Source organism: Phyllostomus hastatus, unplaced genomic scaffold (assembly GCF_019186645.2).
Source record: "Phyllostomus hastatus isolate PE091 unplaced genomic scaffold, TTU_PhHast_1.1 phas_contig_62, whole genome shotgun sequence".
NCBI classification, from domain to species: Eukaryota; Metazoa; Chordata; class Mammalia; order Chiroptera; family Phyllostomidae; genus Phyllostomus; species Phyllostomus hastatus.
In genome coordinates this window covers 5,219,470-5,240,942 of record NW_025333921.1, presented here as the reverse complement: position 1 = coordinate 5,240,942, position 21,473 = coordinate 5,219,470, and the positions used below count along the sequence as shown (strand labels likewise).

The 21,473-nt window shown below is 34.3% G+C and overlaps 1 pseudogene; it reads right to left on the bottom strand.

Moving 5' to 3' along the window:
• Window positions 1-1,119: 1,119 nt before the first annotated feature.
• LOC123825128 lies at window positions 1,120-2,830 on the bottom strand (annotated as a pseudogene).
• Between the last annotated feature and the right edge of the window lie 18,643 nt (window positions 2,831-21,473).

Below are 21,473 nucleotides of genomic sequence, written 5' to 3'. Positions count from 1 at the left end.
TGTACTGCAGCTTTAAAATGTGTTCAGTCCTATTTGAATTTTTTGTACCTGGACTATAGTTGTTGAGTTGCACAATAATAATAATATCATAAGCTAAAATATTTAACTTTTTATTGAAGTATAGTCTTCATAAGAAAAGTGTAAATAATAAGTCTACAGCTGAATGAATCATCACAAGGTGAATACAATTCTGAAACAACTATCCACTTAATCAAATTGAAAGAAGTATCTTCAGAGGACCCCCTTTCCTTCAGTGTCCTAATTGCCAGTCCCACTCTCTTTTCCCAAAGAAATTGTTATTCTGACTTCCTTCAAAATACAAGTTTTTCTGTTGCAGACATTTTTTCCTCATTAAACTTTGTTTTAATGTGTCTCAATATTCTGTTTTGTTTTAATGGATTTCAAAATTCTGTTTCCATTTAAAAAGTACTGATTTTAAGACTTAAATTTAAAAAAGGCCACTGCTGGGATTACATCCTAAGAACCCTGAAACACCAATGCATAAGAACCTATTCACCCCAATGTTATTAGCAACACAATTTACAATAGCCAAGTGCTGGTAGCAACCAAAGTGCCCATCAGTAAATGAATGGTTCAAAAAACGGTGGTACATTCATACAATGGAATACTATGCAGCATGAAGAAAAAAGGAGCTCCTACCCTTTGTGTCAGCATGGATGGAACTGGAGAGCTAAGTGAAATAAGCCAGGCAGTGAAAGAGAAATACCAGATGATCTTACCTTTAAGTGGAACCTAATCAACAAAACAAACAAGCAAGCAAAATATAGCCAGAGATATTGAAATTAAGAACAAAATGTTGGTAACCAGAGGGGAGGTGGGAGGGGATAATGGGAGGAAAAGGGGGAAGAGTTTTCAGGAACAAGTATAAAGGACACATGGACAAAACTAAAGAGGGGTGGGATCAGGCATGGGAGGTAGGGATGTCTGGGGTGGGGGGGAGTAGTGAGGGGGAAATGGAGACAACAGTACTTGAACAACAATAAAACAAATTAAATTAAATTTTAAAAAGCCACATACACTCACACATACACATGAAACCCAAATAGTCCACAAAACAATTTCCTTTCTTTCTGAAGGTTTTATGATGCATTGCAATCATTAACCAATGTTTTCTATTAAACATAAGTGACCAATTGAGACAAAGCATTCTGAGAGCATCCTTATACCACCAATTAAAACTAGGGTGGCATATATTGAAGGTAATAGTCGTTTAGCCTGCTGAGCTTTCTGGGAAGACTTGGTTATTTTGTCAGCTTCAGCTGCCATCTTGTCCACTCTTTGATGACACCCACAGCAACTGTCTCTCATGTCATAAATAGCAAAATGGCCCAGAGGAGGACAGTAAGAGAAGCTCTTAACACACATGGGCTCGCCAAGAACCCCAATAGTAGCATCACAACAATAGTAGCATCACCAGATTTCAGAAAATTTGGGCCATCTTTCAGCTTTTTCCCAGAATGATGATCAATCTCCTTCAGCTCAGCAAATCTGTGAGCACTGTGAGCTGTGTGACAATCCACCACAGGTGCGCATCCAGCACAGGTCGGTGTCCAGCACTGATTTGGCCTGGAAGGTTCAGGATAATCACCTGAGCTGTGAAACCAGCAGCTTCAATTGATGGGTCATTTGTGCTGTTACCAGCCACAATGCCACAATAATCATCTTTAACAGATATGTTCTTGACATTGAAGCCCACATTGTCCCAGAAGAGCTGCTCTTAAAGCCTCATTTCAACAGACTTTACTTTAGTTGTAGTGCTGACTGGAACAAAGGTGACCACTGTGCTGGGTTTAAGAACACCAGTCTCCACTCAGACCACGGGGATGGTACCAATATCACCAATTTTGCAGACACCCTGGAGGGCCAAACACAAGGGATTGTCAGTTGGATGAGTTGGTGGCTGGACTGATCAATTCAGAACTTCAAGCAGCAGGTTTCACTGGAACTGCCATCTTTAGGGGTGACTTTCTATCCTTTGAACCAAGGCATATTAGCTCTTGGCTCCAGCACATTGTCCCCATTCCAACCAGAAACTGGCACAAATGCTGTGTCAGTGTAGCAGTCAATTTTCTTAATGTTGGTGCTGACTTACTTAATGCTTTCCTCATATGTCTTCTGGCTGTGAGGCAGCTCAACAGAATCCATTTTGTTAACAACAACTCATCGTTTCACACCTATGTGTAAGCCAGAAGGGTATGTTCACGGGTCTGCCCATTTCTGGAGATACCTGCTTCAAATTCACCAACACCAGCAGCAACAATCAGGACAGCAGAGTCAGCCTGAGATGTGCCTGTCATGATCATTTTGATAAAGTCTCTGGGACTGAAGGCATTAATGATGGTCACACAATACTTGCTGGTTTCAAATTTCCACAGGGAGAAATTAATGGTGATACCATACTCACATTCAGCTTTCAGTTTATCTGAGACCCAGGTACACTTGAAGGAGCATTTTTCCATCTTGGCAGCCTCCTTCCCAAAGTTGTCCATGGCTGTTCTGTTGATCCCTCCATAATTGTAGAGGATGGCCAGTAGTGGTAGGTTTGCCCAAATGACAATGGTGTTGATATGAATCTTTTCCTTTCCATTTTGGCTTAGATTTAGTGGTGATTTTCATGACACTTATGTTCTCGAGTCAAATCCATTGTGAAAAGCTGTTTTTGGACTTTATATAAGTGAGATTATACAATATAGCACAATTTTGTGTTTGCTTCTTTTGCCCAATGTTGTACTTCTGAGATTCATCTTTTGTTTTTTTTTTAAATAGCTGCAGTATACTCATTCTATGAATATATAACAACTTACTTCATAGATGATGGAAATCTGGATGGCTTCCAATGTGAAGTTATTACAAATAAAACAGCCATGAACATTCTCAAGTATGTGTTGTGTGTTATATGTGAGTGCATTTCTGTAGTATGTGTATCCCTGGGAGTGAAATGTTTTGGTAATAAGTTACATAAAATTTTAGTTTTAGAAGATAGTGATAATTTTCCAAAGTTGACCCTATGTATATTATAACTTGGTAGAAGCTTGCACTACCTTATAGTATTGCCTCTAGTGTATAAAATTTTTCATTGCTTCATAGTCTTTCCAATATTCACTATTGTCTTTTTTAATTTTTCATGTATTTAGTCATTTATGTCCATGTTTTAGCCATCCAATCACCTGTGGTTATATTTCATTATAATTTTAGTATGCACTTCTCTGATGACTAAAGAGTTGAACATGTCTTCATATATTTTTGGCTACTGGTATCTACCTGTTTTTCATGAAGTGACTATTGAATAACTTTGCCTATTTCTGTGGGATAGTTTGTTTTTACTTTTAAATTTTACATAAAATTTCTTCATGCTTTCAAAGCAATAGGTAGCTTACATATCTTGCAAATGTATTTCCTGTTACATGGCTTGCAACTTCATCATCATCCTCATGTTATTTATGAATTGATGAACACAAGATTTTGTTTCCAATACCTCTCTTTCCAGTTCATGCATTTTTGTGTTCTATTTAAAAATGTTTTTTATTCAATCAATGTGCGCAAAAGCATTCATGGACAACTCATTAAAAATGCCCTACATTGACAAGTATTTAATTTGGGGGGATCTTGTATTTAGTGGTTTTCAGCATCACCTTCAATACTATCACGTTTCATAGTATTTCACAATTATGAATTTTCACAGAGAAGCAATGATTCTATAGTAGGTATTTGTGTTGAATTCAGTTATTTTTTGCCAAGCTATTGATAAAAAATTAAGTTTTATAACTTTACTTTCAATTGAATTTTAATGATTCTTTGTGAACTTTTAAAATGTGGATAAATGTAGCTTAAGTAATACAAGTATTCTTTTTTAATATTATTTGAGAATTTAACTATTAGGAATTGCTTGCCTTTTCTAGAATTTTATTTTGGCCATATGTACAATTGCATAATTTTTATTATAACATTATCATACAATGTCTTCTAAAATCAGAAGCAATGCCATTATAAATAGTAGGTAGGCATTACCATTTAAACAAAAATTTATTGAATTAATTACATGCCAAAAACAAATTTATGACTGATAAAGTGAATAGTAATCACACATGTATAATTTTTTTAAAACATTCAAAGAATGGCATAAATTAATAGCTAGTATCAATCACTGTGACAGAACTAAAACTGGTTACCTAAAAATGGTGAAGTAAATGTTGAGAATGTGAGCGGGACACAAAATTCTCATACAGTGGCTAATTCCAAATGTCTTATCTATTTATCATGTTAACCACTTCGTGCAATGGCTCCCAAAACTTGAAGTACATAAAAAGCATAGGGGGGCTGGTTAAAACTACAGATTCCCAAGTCCTACACTTAATGAGTTTAGTTCCATAGGCTTGATATTGAGTGTAGAAATCTGAATATTATCTGGTGCCTCAAAAGATAACTGATACAGGCAGTAAGTACAAAATCCACTCAGGGTTAATCTTGTACTGGGTAAATCTATACAATAAAAAAAATCTATCACTAACATCCAGTGGTTCCCATTTCTTTCTTGCACATCCTTTCTGCACACTTAACTCTGGTGTTCACACTGACCAGGCCCACACTGAGCAAGGTTTGTGGCAAGGGTGTCTCTCCCACTCAAAAAGAACTTTTAATTTTATTTCTATTGATATAGTCAATTTCTTAAGAAGTACTTATATATAAATAATACTTATGAAAATTGCATAATTTCTAGCTAAGAATGTCATATACTTTAGAACTATTTAATAATAATAATGGCAAACATTGATATTCACTTACTTTATGCCATGCACTAATATATCAAATTATGTCTCTGCTATTTACTTGCTGTATGACCAATCATAGGGGCATAGTGTCTCAATCTACTCAGTTCTAAAATAAGGTTAATACTAGTAGCAGAATCAAAGGTTGTTGTAAAGATTAAATGAGTTGCTATATTAGAGCTACAACCACAGAGGCACCCACAGTCTGATAAAAAGTGTTCCAACAATCCCTAAAGGATGCTTCAAGGTCAGAATCAACATGTTGAAAGGAGCTGTGCATCATTGACCAAATAGGACGATAACTGAAAAACTGAACACAAAAAAACTTGAGTCACTTAGGCCACTCCCTCTTTCAATTGCTCATACCAGGGCCCAGAACAATTTTTCTGGAAGATATGAGAAATCAACTGGATACTCCTATTATGAGTATTTGGGGGAAAGGGAGAAATGGAATAGAAAGAAGAAAGAAAATATATCTCTAGCCAAGATTGAAAATTTCAAATATCTCTGCTGTCAAAGTAAAAGCATTTCTTACTTCAACAGTAGGAGGAGAAAAATCTGCCTATGTGTATCCTACAAAATGCTCCAAACAGAATCTAACCACTTAACATCAGCACCTATTCCCTTTTGCCAATCTGCAGTCACCCATCTAATTCAAGGAGACCTGCTGAAAAATCAGTCCTAACCGTTCATATCTGAAACAGTGCCTTTTATATCTGAAACTTCTATTAATCAATATAGTTATTTGAATTTTTAAAAAACAGAGATAAGGATTAATGCAAACAGAACTCTCAAGATAAAAAAGATAAATTAAGTTTTAATTCATTTATATTATTAATGTCAGAGATATTTAAGAACATAACATATCCATAAAATAACTACAGACTACTAGGAAAAAAATAGCTATTAGAAAACAAAACATACTAGAAATTAATACATATAATTGCTGAAGTGAAAAAAATTAAGTGGTCACAAAACAGAAACAACTTGGTAATATAAGAGTAATGCCAAAATTATCTACTAGGATATAGAGCTTAAAAATATAAATAGAAAATATGAAAGAAAAGCTAATAATCACAGAGTCCAACATTGAGTCCAACATCTGCCAAAGGATAGTTTCAGAAAACTCAAGAAAGGATTCAAGAGAAGAAAGTTCTCAAAGCTACAAAAAAAAAAATACTACATTGTGCCCACACAGAGCAAGCAGCATAAATGACCAGAGCAACAAGCCGATTAAATGCTATGCAATTTTAATTCTAACCATTTAGAGAAAACAACATTTTTAATGAAAAAAAAAATTCCTAAAAGGGTAAGATTAAGAATAACACCAGACTTCTATTCAGCAGAACTGAAAGCTTGTTCTGGCAGAAAATTATATTAAAACCAGAATTTCTTGCCTGGTCAATCTTTTTATAAATCTTGAAAGCAAAGTAAAAATATTTATAGATTAGTATGCATTTTAAATTATTCAAAAACATTTTTTAAAAAACACTGGAAAGGAAAGCCAAGAATTTGGAGAACTTAGAATTAAAAAAAAAACAGACATACCGAGTATGTTACAAGATTGGTGTTGATAACTGGATCCTTAAACTGCAGAGTCTTTTTCAGTAAATACTATTCACATAACTATAATATTTCAGTCTATTTATTGATTCTCAATTTTATCCCCAACCTAGAAGCAAAATACAGGCTAAAAAATTATATTTTCTAGCAAATAATCAAGGCATTATATATCATTTATATTTTAGTTAATGTGCATAAAATATTATAAGACACTAAAAATATGTAAAACAAGTATAGGTAGCCTACAGTAAAAGAGACAGTGGGGTAGGGTATGAAATGAAGAATAAGTCTATTATAGAACACTTCAAAAAAGTAAAAAGAAAAACTATATTGATATAAACAAATGAAGAAGAATATTTAAAATTACTACAATGTACAGCTCTATAAATAAAGCAGAAATTAACAATAGTTTTCTTAGGTAGTGGACCTCTAAGAAAGGGGGAGAAACTTTCCATTAAATTTTACTTTATGTGCTGTTTGAATATCTTAATATGTTACTGTTATAATTATATCAATTATTGAATTATTCTAATCTATATTATATAATTCCCATTTTAAAATGGTTTTGGCATATTGATTTGCCTATTCATAGAATTAAATTTTAAAATAACTCAAAACCAAATCAGTATATGTGTTCAGCACCTATGAAAGTTTTGTGTCACACTCATGGAGTTCTCTGTGTATGGGTATCATATTTAATTAAGCAAACATTTATTAAGCACTTTACTATTACTTAATTTCTTAATCTGGACATATTAAAAGATCCTCTAAAGCAAAAGCTGGAAAACTTTTTCTATAAAGGGCCAAGTTGTAAATATTTAGGCTCTGTGAGCACTAAGGTCTTTGCTGCAACTACTCAGCACAGCTGTTGTAGCTTGAGAATAGCTACAGTCAATGCCTGAAGAGTGTTCATGGCTGAGAGCCAATAAAACTTTATTTAAAAAAACAAATGACTAGCCATATTTAGCACACAAGACATTATTTTGTCAAAAGATGTGCTCTAAAGTAATCCAGACTTGTCTGCACTTCTACATGCCTATTTCCTTGTTTCTTATTCGTATAATTTTGTTCTAATATACTATACATGTTAATATTAAAATGCTGGGCAAGTCATAGCAAATTATGAAGTAGGTCTAAATCATTTTTGTCTGCTTCATGCTGAGCATATACTTTTCCCAGTGCCTTTTTAATCAGTTAATTTAATAGAATTATAATTGATTTCATGATCCAGATCCTTTATATTGATTAGAAAAAGGAAGGTTTCCAATACTGACCCTTGAGAGAATGCAATTCACACTTTCTTTCATGTTGTCTATCTGAAAGGATATACTTGTGTTCAAGTCTAATCCCTCCTGCTTGTAACTAAAGAGGTTAAATGCATTGTACGGGTTTTTCTTTTAAATGCTTGCTACACTAAGATAAAAAAGATGTGCATTGCAATTCAATTGGGTCACTCACAGAATGACCTTAATTTCTATTCAGAATGATATGGTACACTTTCAGATATAGATGAGAAATAATGGGCCTACGCTGAATATTGCCTGCCAGCTTGATAAAACTGACAAGAGAGAGTGATAAGGAAGTTCTACATCCTCTTATTTTCATGTTTAGCCCTTGGGGTGTTTTGTATTAGAGTATTGTTGCTGCTTTGTCTGGTAAAGCCAGGTTAAGATATTTATGCTCAGAAGGAGATAACTGACAGCAATTTGAGACACACACAATGGACCTTGAAATCTCTAAACAGAAATTCAAGCTGATGTGAGGATAAAAAAAATGTCAATTGAAATCCACTGATGTTTAGCTTTGATGATACCACACAAAGAGTACATTATATAGAGTGGCTCTTCCTGTTTTTATCAGACCTAAAAAGGGCATGTGCAGAAAGTTTTATGCTCTGTTGTTGTATAGTTTTGCCCTCTAAAGTTCAGAAAAGGTGTCTGTCTTCACATACCACAAACTTCAGCCATCATAGAGGAGGCCAAGTTCACAGTAAGCAGAATTAGGGTGGAAAGGTCTGGTACTACGTCATGCTCATTCCTTTGTCCCCACCTACACCTGAGCTGTGGCTGGAATGTCACTCCTTACTGAACCCTAGCAATTTGTTTTTGCTCCCAGTCCTGAAAGCTCCTCACTATGCACATACCTCCAAAGAAGAAAACATGTTTTTCTTTCTTATTGCTCTTCTAGAAAGACTTACCTCTCTCCACTTTTGGCAAAGCAGAAGTGAAGACCTATATATCCTAAAAATATGTTTGATATATATGTGTGTACTTTCCTCACAGGTATCCCTTCCATTGACAGCCCAACATCTGTCTTCTCTTCTTTTAAACGGAATAAAAAATTCTCTTGGAGATTTTGTAAGTACTGCAACTCAGAGTTTGACTGCAACACAATTCTTCCTCATAAACCTTCAAACCAGAGAATGGGTGACTTCTGAAGGAGCAAGCACAGACTATTACTGTTTAATCTCCCCAGCACAAAAATTTACATTAATTTGTAGAAGGCAAGTTACTTAAAGCCAACAGTCACAAGCTATCCCTCTTTTCCACCTCTGAAGCAAGCACTAGACCACCTCATCCTCTAAAAACTCATTATTTTCTACATATGAGGATCTGTGGGACATCATAGACAAAGGCTGAATAACTCTACCAAGTCAAGTTAGGGACTTTTGGCCATTCTGAAATCAAATCAGTTATTGAATCCCATTTTCCAGATACTAAACTAGCTCTGGAGGCACTTGGTTGGAATTCATTGATCTTCTTCACAACATGGTAAACACTGATGACTGGGAATTGTTTGGAGAATATAATTAAAAATGAAATCTGCCATCCCAGAAAACCTCTTCACAGTAGAAGAAAAGGAACAGTTTTATTATTGAATAAGCATTAAATCAGAATGTAATGTCCACAGGCAATCACCGAAGAGTTTACAAACACAGAAAAAAACCCTCATCCTTTTAGCCAAATACAAATCATTACATATATGTTGTCAAGGTAAACACTAACTAGTCCTCAAGTAAGAGGACTTTATAGCACCATTTATCACACATAGTTCACCTTCAATTCTCCTGGGTGGTTCTCCTGATTCTCTCAATCAAGCTGTCCATTTGTGTTTGTTAACTGCCTGGATCAGAAGGGATAACAAAACTTTGCACTCACATCTCCATGATGTTACATAGAATTTGGAGCTTGATGACCTACATTAAATTCTCATGGTTGATGGGGCACTATCTTCTTTTATGATTACATTTCCAAATGACAGATCCCAGGTCCTTGAGAAAGATGTTCCCCAATCATAGAGCTCACAAAATGCTTTTAAAATGCTTTTAGCATTTTAAAAGGCTTTTTAATTAGAGATATTGTGAGTTTGGTTCCAGAACATTGGAGCATCACAATAAAGAAAATTGTAATCGTTTTGCTGGTGGAGGGTCTTGCCTTCAATTTGAGTGCAAAGTACAATAAAATAAAGTACAGCCTTGACAGTGTGGTCAAGTTGTTTGGGTGTCATCCTGCAAAACTAAAGATCATTGGTTCGATTCCCAGTCAGGACACATACCCGGGTTGTGGGTTAAGTCCCGGTCAGGATGCATACAGAAGACAACCATTAACGACTCCCTCTCACATCTATGTTTCTCTCCTTTTCTTTCTCCACCCCTCCCCATCTCTCTAAAAATAAATAAATAAAATCCTTTTAAAAAGTGAAGTACAATTATGCCTGTATATACTGTGCATCTACTTGGGCAGAGAAAGAGTTCATAATTATAAACATTCTAAGGTAAATGCTCTAAGAAAAAGGAGATGGGGAAGTTTTTTTTCCTTTGCGCAACAAGAAAAATTCTGTTATTTTTTTCTTATTTAGACTTATATTTACACTTTACAGAGTCTACCTTGAGAAACTGTCCTAGCACCATGCATACACAGCCATCTGTGTCTGCCCTAGGTACTGCTCATTGTGAAATTGCAAGATACGCATTTGTTTTCTTCAAATCCTTGAATCAATTCATGTATATTGAGAATTCATACAGCCATTCTAAAAGCAAGTAAGTCCAATATTATTTATTATTTACTAACTACAAGTGTCTTCTGCTCAAAGTTCCCTAAAACCTTGAAAACTCAGTTTAGGAGTTTTGAGTCCCCTGCCCTCATTTTTCTGTTATTCCTCAGTAAAGAAAATTTCACTAATTTGTTAATGTGTCACTTTGATACTCATATAAACATCAGTTAGTCACTAATTTAAGGGCAGTAGTTTAAAGAACAGCTAAGAAATTCCATGAGCCATTAAAAAGAAGAAAACCAATAACTGCAGTACTATTATGTGCAAGTGTTAAATTCTGCAAAGCAGTTAGTCCATAAGGAAGTTATTACTGCTGGGAACCACTGGGCTTTTAAACAGCTAATCAGTTAGTCAGTCGATACATATGTACTTCCCTATACAGGGAAAATATCAAAGTTAAGTACTTGTTTAGTACTTAACAGATTAAGCAGCAAAAATTACTAAGAATTTAGGTCATATGAATAAGAAAATTTGTTTGATTAAGTAAAAATATATCAAACTCTGTCTCTAAGACACCAAGTTAATTTTCCTATACATGTAGAATATTGACATAAAGTGAACTGCCTTCGAAAATCAAAAGTAAACAAAAATTAACAAGACTATAAACAGAGAAAAGGAAAATATCATTTGGGGAGAAAAATCCATTTAATGTCTGAATCAATGAGTTAAATCAGAATGTTAATTACAGAAGTTTTAAAGATTAAATAATGAAAACAAAATATTAAAATACATAAAAATTTTATAAATCTGTACTTAAAATATGTAATACTTAATTATTTGTGTTATTAAATAAGAAACAATGATATTATATCAACTAAGATTAAAATTAAATGTATAAATTCTAATGTAAATTGCAATTTTAAAAACATAACAACAACGCAACCTGCCAAAATTTAGAGATTTTCTTCAAAACTATATTCAGAAACAAATGCAGTCTTTAACCATCTTTATTATTAAACAAAAATAATAATAACCATAATTAAAATTGAACATAGCTTTAAAATTTACAATTAAACAAATGTAAATAAAGTAGAATTGAGCAATATTAAATGAAATATAGATATATTTTTAATAAAAAAGAAATAAAGGTAGCATCAATAAATTTAAGAATTCTTAATTTTATGTAATGTATATATGTTGTTTTCTGTAAGCCTAAACCAAAAAAAAAAAGGTAAAAACAAAACTATATAGATTTAGAAGGACTAAGTATTTTACCTTTGAATATAAACAATTTAAAAATGTATAAGTACACATTCAATATTCATTATCTTGGAAACTAACTTGAAAACTATAAAAATGATAATTTTAGGCATATGCACACACAGTCTGTCCAGAAGAAGTACAGCCATTCTTAATATAATGAGAAATGCTTATGTAACATTGATGTAAGCTTGTAGCTAAGCAGAGTGGACTGGGATGTGCGTGCATGAACAATGACTTCACTGTACTAGTCATTGGGGCTGGTAGACACCCACTGAGTGAGCATGTGTACTGTGTAGCTGTCACATTCAAAATGACTGAGCAAATGGAGCAATGAATCTGCATTATATTTTGTGTTAAGCTTGAACATTCCTCCATGGAAACTCTTTGTATGACTCAGAAGGCCATGAGATAAATAAAATCATCCTGCATGCTCCAAATCATTGATAAATAAATGGTCCTATTTCCATATGCTCCCCTGGTCACATTCTCTCTGCTTTTGTTTGTTTGTTTGTTTGTTTTTTGTGCTATGGGCAACTGGTGATTGGCAGCTTTATCATGACAACACATTCACTCATGCATCCTGTCTCATGCAGAATTTTTTGGTGAAACATCAAACCACCCAGGTGACTCAGCTCCACTACAGCCCAGATTTGGTGCTTTATGACTTCTGGTTTTTCCCAAAACTAAAATCACATTTAAAAGGGAACAGATTTCAGACAATCGATGAGATTCAGAAAAATGTTATGGGGCAGCTAATGGTGATTGGGAGAACTCTGTGAAGTCTCAAGGCCCTACTTTGAAGGGGACTGAGGTATCATCATCCTAGGTACAATGTTTCTTGTAGCTTGTATCTTCTTCAATAAGTGTCTCTACTTTTCATATTACATAGCTGGACACCTTCTAGGCAGACCTTTATACTGGTAGTAAAACTGCTACACAGTAACTTTAAAGAATAATTTAGTATTATATGCAAAGTTAAAATGTTTTTACCTTTAGATCCTAGCAATACTCTTCTAGATACATATCCTAGAGAAATTTCTACATAATACACACAGAAATATATGTGAGTGTATTCACTGTGACATCCTAAGCAGCAGCTTACTATGCTAAATGTAGTCAAATGAAAGATAAAATGTAGCATTATCATGAGTTGTAATACTATGTAACTAATGAAATACATCACAAAGTCTATTGACTTTTTTAGCATGAATTATCTCAAATTAAAAAGAAAAGGCTAAGTAAAAAAGCAAGTTGCAATGGAATATTAACATTAAATATGTATAATTTTGAAAGCCCATATAACATATTATATGTATATCTCTAAATGAAGGCAGAGGTAGGGGATTGACAGGTTAAGCGTTAGTTGTGATAATGTGTTTTTATGATGATAAGCAAAGGTATTAAATTTATTTAAATTAAAAAAGTGATGTCTCAAGGTGAATGATAAGTGAATCAATCTAAATCTGTGTACCTAAGATCAACCATAAAATGAATAACTCAAATTAACTAAAAATATGCAATATGAATATATAAAAATAAAGGTCTTGGGGTTTTTTTGTTTGTTTCTGTCAATCTATGAAATAATTGTGAATATGACAATATGTAAGTGTGTGTGTCTATAAAATTTTTTGCAAACTTTCCATTCCATATCAAACAGAAATATAACCAAATTAATGTTTTGGTAGCTCCATATGTTTATAAAGTATGACAGCTGGCTTGCTCAAGGCTGAATTGGTAATTGTGCATAAGAGACCACCACCCTTGAACATCGAGAGGTAGAAATTTCACTTTTTCAGATGACTAATTCCTAACAACACAATGGAAATTTAAATGGACACACTGAGATGCAAAAAGGAAAACTTCACTCAAAACAATAGAATTGAATGGGTTAATGTCATGTAGTAGCACTTCTAAGTGAATGGCTGGAATAATTTTCAAGACAAACTTTCAATGAGGGAATTGATCGTGTACTGCAGTGCAGAGGATTTGATTAGATACTTATGATAATGTGCTTTATTTATTACATTCAGACAGGTGCTGAGAAGTAATTAAAAAACAAAATAACTTTTAAGAATCTTGTAGATTAAGGTTTAACTAATATATTAATAATATTGAGATAAATAAAATCATCCTGCATGCTCCAAATCATTGATAAATAAATGGTCCTATTTCCATATGCTCCCCTGGTCACATTCTCTCTGCTTTTGTTTGTTTGTTTGTTTGTTTGTTTTTTGTGCTTGTGGCTAGGGATACCAGTGGTCACTTAATCTCTTCTCCTGGCCTTAGATATTGTTTCTGTTGTTGTCTCATAAGCTAAATCTTCCAGTCACCTTTAACTTTGCATACCTGTTCAACATAGACATGAAAATGTCAAGATCCCATCTTTTAATTCAATAATTACAATATTCTTCCTATCGAACCACAATGTATTTAAAATTCATTTAATAGGACAAAAATAGAGCTCTATTAGTTTTTTACAATCTCTTATACAATCTTAGATTACTTTTTTACTTTATGTATAGTTCTCCTGCTATCACGTTTTGATTCAAATTCTGCCAGAGACTGGGTCAAAGAAAACAGAAGTGTCATCACACGGTACATCCCAAGTCATCCCCTCTCATCAGCAGTTTCATGTGCACATAAACCAACTTGAAAATCTCTTGCTCTTCTTCCCCTGAGTCTTTCATTTCAGGTAAACTGCTTTGGAGCCTAAAGTTTGTATTCCCCCACTCCCTGTCGCCTATCTGCTCCTATGTCATTGTGACTGGCAAGAACTGGCATAATTAATTGGGTACCTGGAGTAAAATATAATAATCACATTATCTTGCCACCAAAACCCTAAATTCTTGAAGTAAAATACGCAATAAACACTTCCCCATAACTTCACTATGCTGTTAAAATTTAACCTTTATTTGTAACTGAAGTGCTACAGCCTATTATTTGGTAGTAGAAACATGTTATATTGACAAAAAAAAACAAATTTCAAAGCTATAAATTTTTTAAAGAACATTTAAAACATTACATTATGGAGCTTCTATGTACATCTTCCCTTTATTTATTTCCCTAATATGTACTCTAAACTCCAGGCAGACTGAACTAATTATAGTTAATTAAATATGGTATCTTATTTTATTTCTGTATGCTTTATATCTGCTCTTTCTTATTCCAGTAATGCAAATACTTTAAAACTTTTGAGATGTTGACTCTCAAAAAGGATGTGTACTTTAAAGACCAACCAAGTACAGAAATATGTACATGTATGTCTTTGTATATGTATACAAGAAAAAGTTTCACATAAAAATCCTTAATCTTACTACATGTAATGTATCTCATAATTTCTATTTAATTTTCTTTTTTTATTGTTCAAGTACAGTTGTCTCCATTTTCACCCCACCATGCCCCCACACCCTACCCATCCCTACCTCCCACCCTTAAACCCACCCCCTTTGGCTTCATCCATTTGTCCTTTATACATGTTCCTTGATGGCCCTTCCCCTATTATCCCCTATTATCCTTCTCCCCGCTCCTCTCTGATTATTGTCAGTTTGCTCTAATCAATAAAACAAACAAACAAGGAAAATACAACCAGAGACACTGAAATAATTTTCTTTAAAATACTGATCAAAATTTACTAGACTGGTGCTAAGAATCCTTAAAGTGTCATGACTCTAAATGGAGAAGGATTTTTTCTTCTTTCAACTTATGTATATCACTGTTTTTCATCATTTTTTCCACAAGCACATAAATTCTTTATATAATTTATGCCTTATTAAAATTTACTTGACCATTATCACCATGTGCTTTTTAGATTAGGGTCCTTTTTTTTTAACTTGGGTATTTTTAATATATTTTATTCACTATCCTATTACAGTTGTCCCAATATTTCCCATCTTGCCCCCTGTACCTCATACTCCCCATTCCCTCTGGCAATCCCCCACTCTTAGATCATGCCCATGGGTTCTGCATGTAAGTGCTTTGGCTACTCCATTTCCTATACTGTTCTTAACATCCCCCTGTTTGTGCCTACCAATTTGTACTTCTTAATCTCTTCACCTTTTCCCCCATTCTCCCTCTTCCTCCTGCCAATTGATAACCCTCTAAATGATCACCATACCTATGATTCTGTTGCTGTTCTGGTTTTTTGCTTAGTTTGTTTTTTAGAATCAATTATTGATCATTGTGAATTTATTGCCATCTTAATGTTCACAATTTTGATTTTTTGATTTTTCTTAAGTAAGTCCCTTTAACATTTCCTATAATAAATGGCCTGGTAATGATAAACTCCTTTAGCTTTATCTTGTCTGGAAAGCACTTTATCTGCCCTTCAATTCTAAATGACAGCTTTTCTGGATAGAGTAATCTCAGTGGTAGGTCCTTGTTTTTCATCACTTTGAATACTTCTTGCCAGTCCCTTCTTGCCTGCAAAACTTCTTTTGAGAAATCAGCTGACAGTCTTATGGGAACTCCCTTGTAAATAACTGATTGCTTTTCTCTTGCTGCATTTAACATCTCCCTTTATCTTTAACCTTTGGTATTTTAATTATAATGTGTCTTGATGTGGTCCTCTTTGTGTCCATCTTTCTTGGGACTCTTCATGCTTCCTGGACTTGCATGTCAACTTCCTTCACCAAATTAGGAAAGTTTCCTTTCATTATTTTTTCAAACAAGTTTTCGATTTCTTACTCTTTCTCTTCTCCTTCCAGCACCCCTATGATTTGAATGTTGGTACATTTGAAGTTGTCCCAGAGGCTCTTTAGTTTATCCTCATGTTTTTGGATTATTTTTTCTTCTTGCTCTTCCAATTATATTTTTCTTCCTTATGTTTCAAATCATTTATTTGATTATTGGCTTCATTCACTCTATAGTTGTTTCCCTGTAGATTGTTCTTTATCTCAATTAGTGTATTCTTCATTTCTGACTGGATCTTTTTTATGTATCTGATGTCCTTACTAAATTCCTTGAGCATCCTTATAACCAGTATTTTGAACTCTGTATCTGATAGATTACTTATCTTCATTTTGTTTAGTTCTATTTCTAGAAATTTGTTCTGTTCCTTCATTTGGGCCATATTTCTGTTGTTTCATTTTGGCAGCCTCCCTGTGTTTGTTTCTGTGTATTAGGTAGAGCTGTTTTGACTCCCAGAGCTGTGTGGCCTAATGTAGAAAAATACACCCATAAGCTTAATGGGGCAGAGTCTTAGGTAATTGCCAGGGTGGGGCATCCTGTGAAAATCAGATTGATGGACTCTCAAATATGGTGCTGCCACTCAGTGGCTCTGTGTCAGGACGAGCTCAGAAAGGAGACAATGCTGCTGCCTGGTCTCTGGATTTTTATCTAAGAGGAAGCTGTCCCCTAGCACTCGTCCTGATGCCAGAGACCTCAGTTCTCCTTGTGTGCCACTGGTGCCCTTCTGCTGCTGTTCCAGTGTTGGAACCCAGAGGGATTGAGTATACGTAAGTCCTAAATCCATTGTGGGCTCTTTAAGAGGAGATGCCTGAGAATCCCGCAGTTCTTTCTGCTGCCCCAACCCCCACTGGTTTTTGTATCTAGAAGTTATAGGTCATATCTTCATGACACTGGAACCCTGGGCTGAATGGTCTGGTGTGGGGCTGGGAACCCTCATTCTTGAGGTATCACCCTTGACTTTTAGCCATCACCACACATGCATGTGAGACCACCTGTTCCACATTTCCATGCCTCCATAACCCCTTCTACCAGTCTAAATAAACATGACTTTTTAAATTTCTTGGTGTCAAACTTCCATGGAGCTCAATTTTCTGATAATTCTGGGTTACAGTTGTTTTGTAGCTTAGTTGTAATTTTTGGTATGGTTGTGTTATGAAGGTAACTCCCAGGAACTGGGTTCTTTTCACTAATATAATAAAAAATATGGGTCAGTGAGGTTACTGGTATGCAAGCAAAGTTCTTTAGTGCTAAGTTCTAATGGGAAAGTAAAAGCAAGGGTGCCTTGAGCAGGGGTGGCAAAAGCAGGGTGGCCAGAGGCTGGGTAAAAAGCACCTGAGTGACCACAACCCAGGTGGCTAGGGGCCCCATGGCCAGAGGTCAGCTTGCCAGTGACTCCCCCATGTGGCGAAAGAGCCAAGAAGCCAAGAGAGAGTTCTTTGTTCTGAGGACTTATATAGTTGGTGGAATGGGATGAGGGAGTTACATATTAATTGATGGGTAAAGGTGGTACCAGCTTCCCCACAGGGACACGAGACTACCCAAATGTAGGTATGTGTGGGAGTCTGTTAGCCTGAATCCTTATCTTGCTCCAGACTCTATTTGTTCATTTTGTATGTGTGACAGGAGGTAGGCAGTTAACCAAAGTCGTTTAATGTTTTTTCCCCTTGGGCACTGTCATCCCCCTCCTCTCCTCTCTTCTACTCCTTGGGATTAATACACAGTCTCAAGGTTTTCCTTTTCCCAGCTAGTGGAGATGATACACATAGACTTTCAAGTGCTCCCCTGTTCCTGCAATATCTTGTTCAGAATGCCTGGGAACCTTATCCAACCAGGCTCAGGATGACTAGATCAACATGTGAGCTTTTGCTTTTAGCCTCCTGTATTAAGTTCTTTGTTAGATTGCAATAGTGAGGGTCCTGCCTTTATTCCAGCCCCAGCCACTCTACCACTTCTACCATAACAGTTGTGCGAAGAGAGCAATGTTTACCTATGCCTCCATCTTGACCAGAAGTCTATATTAGGGCACTTTTAATGCATTTTTGTATCCCCAAGCCTTAGCACAGTGTTTAGCATATAGAAGACATTTAATAAGTCTTTATTCATTTAATTTGTTACAATTTGAAATAATACGTTTGGGGGAATGACAGATTAAGCATTCCCTCAAACATATTATTTCAAAAACCTGAAATGGAAAAATTTATGCTACCAATATTTAGTTCTAGTAAATTAAGATAGTAGAGTGGTGAAAAGATATGTCATGGTTCATTATAATACAGACCCAGATTAGATATATGGAACAATGCTGACCCATTTAAGAGTCAACTAGTGTTATGAACTGAAAATTTGTGTTTCCCCAAAATTCAGATGTTGAAACCCTACCCTTTGGTTTAATATCAGGAGGTGTGGCCTTTGAGGTGGAGTCTTAGGACTAGATGAGTTTGTGAGGGTAAAGTCTTTATGAAGGAGATTAGTATCTCAATAAGGTTCGCAAGAGAGGTAACTTCCCCTCTCTAGTCTCTGCCATGTGATGCAGGCAGCCTACAACCCAAAAGCACATTCCCATCATAATAAGACTGCACTGGCACCCTGATCTTGGACTTTCAACCTCCAGAACTGTGAGAAATGAATTGCTGTTGTTTATTAAGCCACCCAGTCTGTGATATTTTGTTATAGTAGCCTAAGATTTCAAAGATACCTGGAAATGGCAAAATTATCCTCACTAGTCTCTATGATAGAAAGGTTTTTGAAATAGTTCATCCTTATTACCACTAAAAACACCAAAATTAAACAGTTTGACATTTCATTAATTAGGCTTTAGTTATCTGAAAAATGTTCATGCTCACAGTGACTTTTTCTTTGATCAAGCCAGAAACAGAAAAAAAAAATCTTCTTTTTTCTGTTCCTTAAATCTTTACTCAAAAACACATGGGTAAAACTACATTTAAAGTCTGATATGTTTTAAAGTAACAAAATATTTTTTAATCCGACATAATTTGTAAAAACATAGCAGACTTTCACAAAATTTCAATATTTTATTCCTAAAGGACAAGTATAGTTAAATTAAGTATTGTTTTTTCTTCAACATCTGGAGGTTGTCATGATTAAAGTTTATCATAGTCCTGTGAATTATTACAGATGAAAGATTTGTGAACTCTGTAAATTTTATAACCCTTGGAGAAAATTTTACTCTTAGAAGCAGGGAAATTTTTCTTAAAATGGGTCCACTGAACTGCAGTTTCCCTGTCACCAGTATCAGAAATAAACATAAATGGACTAAGGAAATGTTCTAGAAATGATATAAATCCTTTCTCCTAATATCTTAGCTGTCAGGCTAGCATAGAATACAAAACAATACTTCTAAAAAGTTACAACTCAGATTAAAAATATTTTATAGGTGGAATGTCACCACATATCTCTCTTGATTAGAGATGTGCTTACTTGATGGACAAACTAATTAGAATTACAAAAATTTTAAACTCAAAGACAACTTTGAAATTTAATTTAAATTAAATTTGCATGTAGTCAAGTAGAAGGCATTATATATATTGACATGGAAAAAAATTTTAGAGACATATTGCTTTTATCTTGGGGAAAAATGAATGAAATTAATATATTTGTGGTACCCATGTGATGGCAAATACAGTGCACCTTGGGGAAACTTGGAGTAAAATTGCTTGAAATTACTGTCAGCATCAAGGTTCAGACTGATAAAAGCCTTTCACTGTCACAACTTAAACTGAACAATTTGTAGTCACATCATGTACTCTCTAGTCTACTTCTAGTAGCACAAGGCTTGGTTTTAGTATTTAATGTGCAAATAAATGCATTAACAGATAACTCATTTTAATTATTAATTATCAATTTTTGAAGTGTGTGTAAAATTAATGCAAATTAAAAATTAAGTAACATTACCAAAACCATATGCAACCAAATTAAAGATTACTTTAAGACAATCTTATTGAAATATATTATATTCACTGAGAAATGCACAAAGCACAAAAGTACAGTTCAACCAGTTTTTACAACCTGCACTTACTTGGATAACCATGACCCAGGCTGCAAGCAAAAAGCTTGCATGTGCCCTCCCAGTTCCTTGTCCTCAGTTGCCATGAGTAATCTCTATCCTGACTTCTATCACTATCATATTGGATATTCCTGTTCTTATAATTTATATAAATTAAATCATAGAAAAATTCATGCTCTTGTATGTGGTTTCTTGGGCTCAATATCTATGTGATTTATCTTTCTCTTTGAATGCAGCAATAATTCATGAATTCTTGCTCTAGTATTCATTATCATGTGACATCACTATTTACTTATCCATTGTACTTCATGTTAAACATTTGGGTTATTTCCAAGTTGGGGTAAATGCAAATAGTGTTGCTATAAATATTCTCCATGTCTTTTGATACATATATTAGGGTAAATTCCTAGAAGCAGCATGTCTAAGTAATAAGGTTTGTATATGTTCAACTTTTGTAGACACAATTATGCTTTTCTCCAAAACAGTTTTACCAAATTAAGTTCCTAACAGCAATGTATAAGATTTTCAATTATTTTATATGCAAAACTTGGGTGGTCAGTTTTTGTTTTTCTTAATTTTAGCCATTCTTGTGGATGCATAGTAGTATAACATTGTGTGTTTAATTTGCATGCTGCTAATAATTCATTAGCTTAAAGATATATTCACATTTATTGGTTACATATTCTCTTTTGTTACCCTCTAAAAGTTTACTACATCATTTTTTAAATGAAGATGTATAATTTTCTTGCTCATTTGCAGAAGTTCTTGATATATTATGTATAAAAGTTCTTTGGCAGATATATGTTGAAAATATCTTCTAATATATGCACTGTACTTTCACTTTTTAATGGTACTTTTGAAAAATAAAAATTATTCATTTTAAATTACCAAATCTGTCAATGTTTTATGATTAATAATTCTTTTCTTTGCCTTTTCAGTTTTGTGGGGTTTTTTGCTTAATGTCTTGAAGGTATTTCCATCTGTTATCTTTCATACATTTTATTTTCATTTTTACATTTAACTTTTAATCCATTTTTATTTAAATTTTGTGTATGAATTGCTTGTTTGCATTTTTAAGGTAACTACCCAATTGACACAACACTCTCATGAAAATAACATCTTTTCTCCAAATGCACTACATTGTCATTATGAAGCAA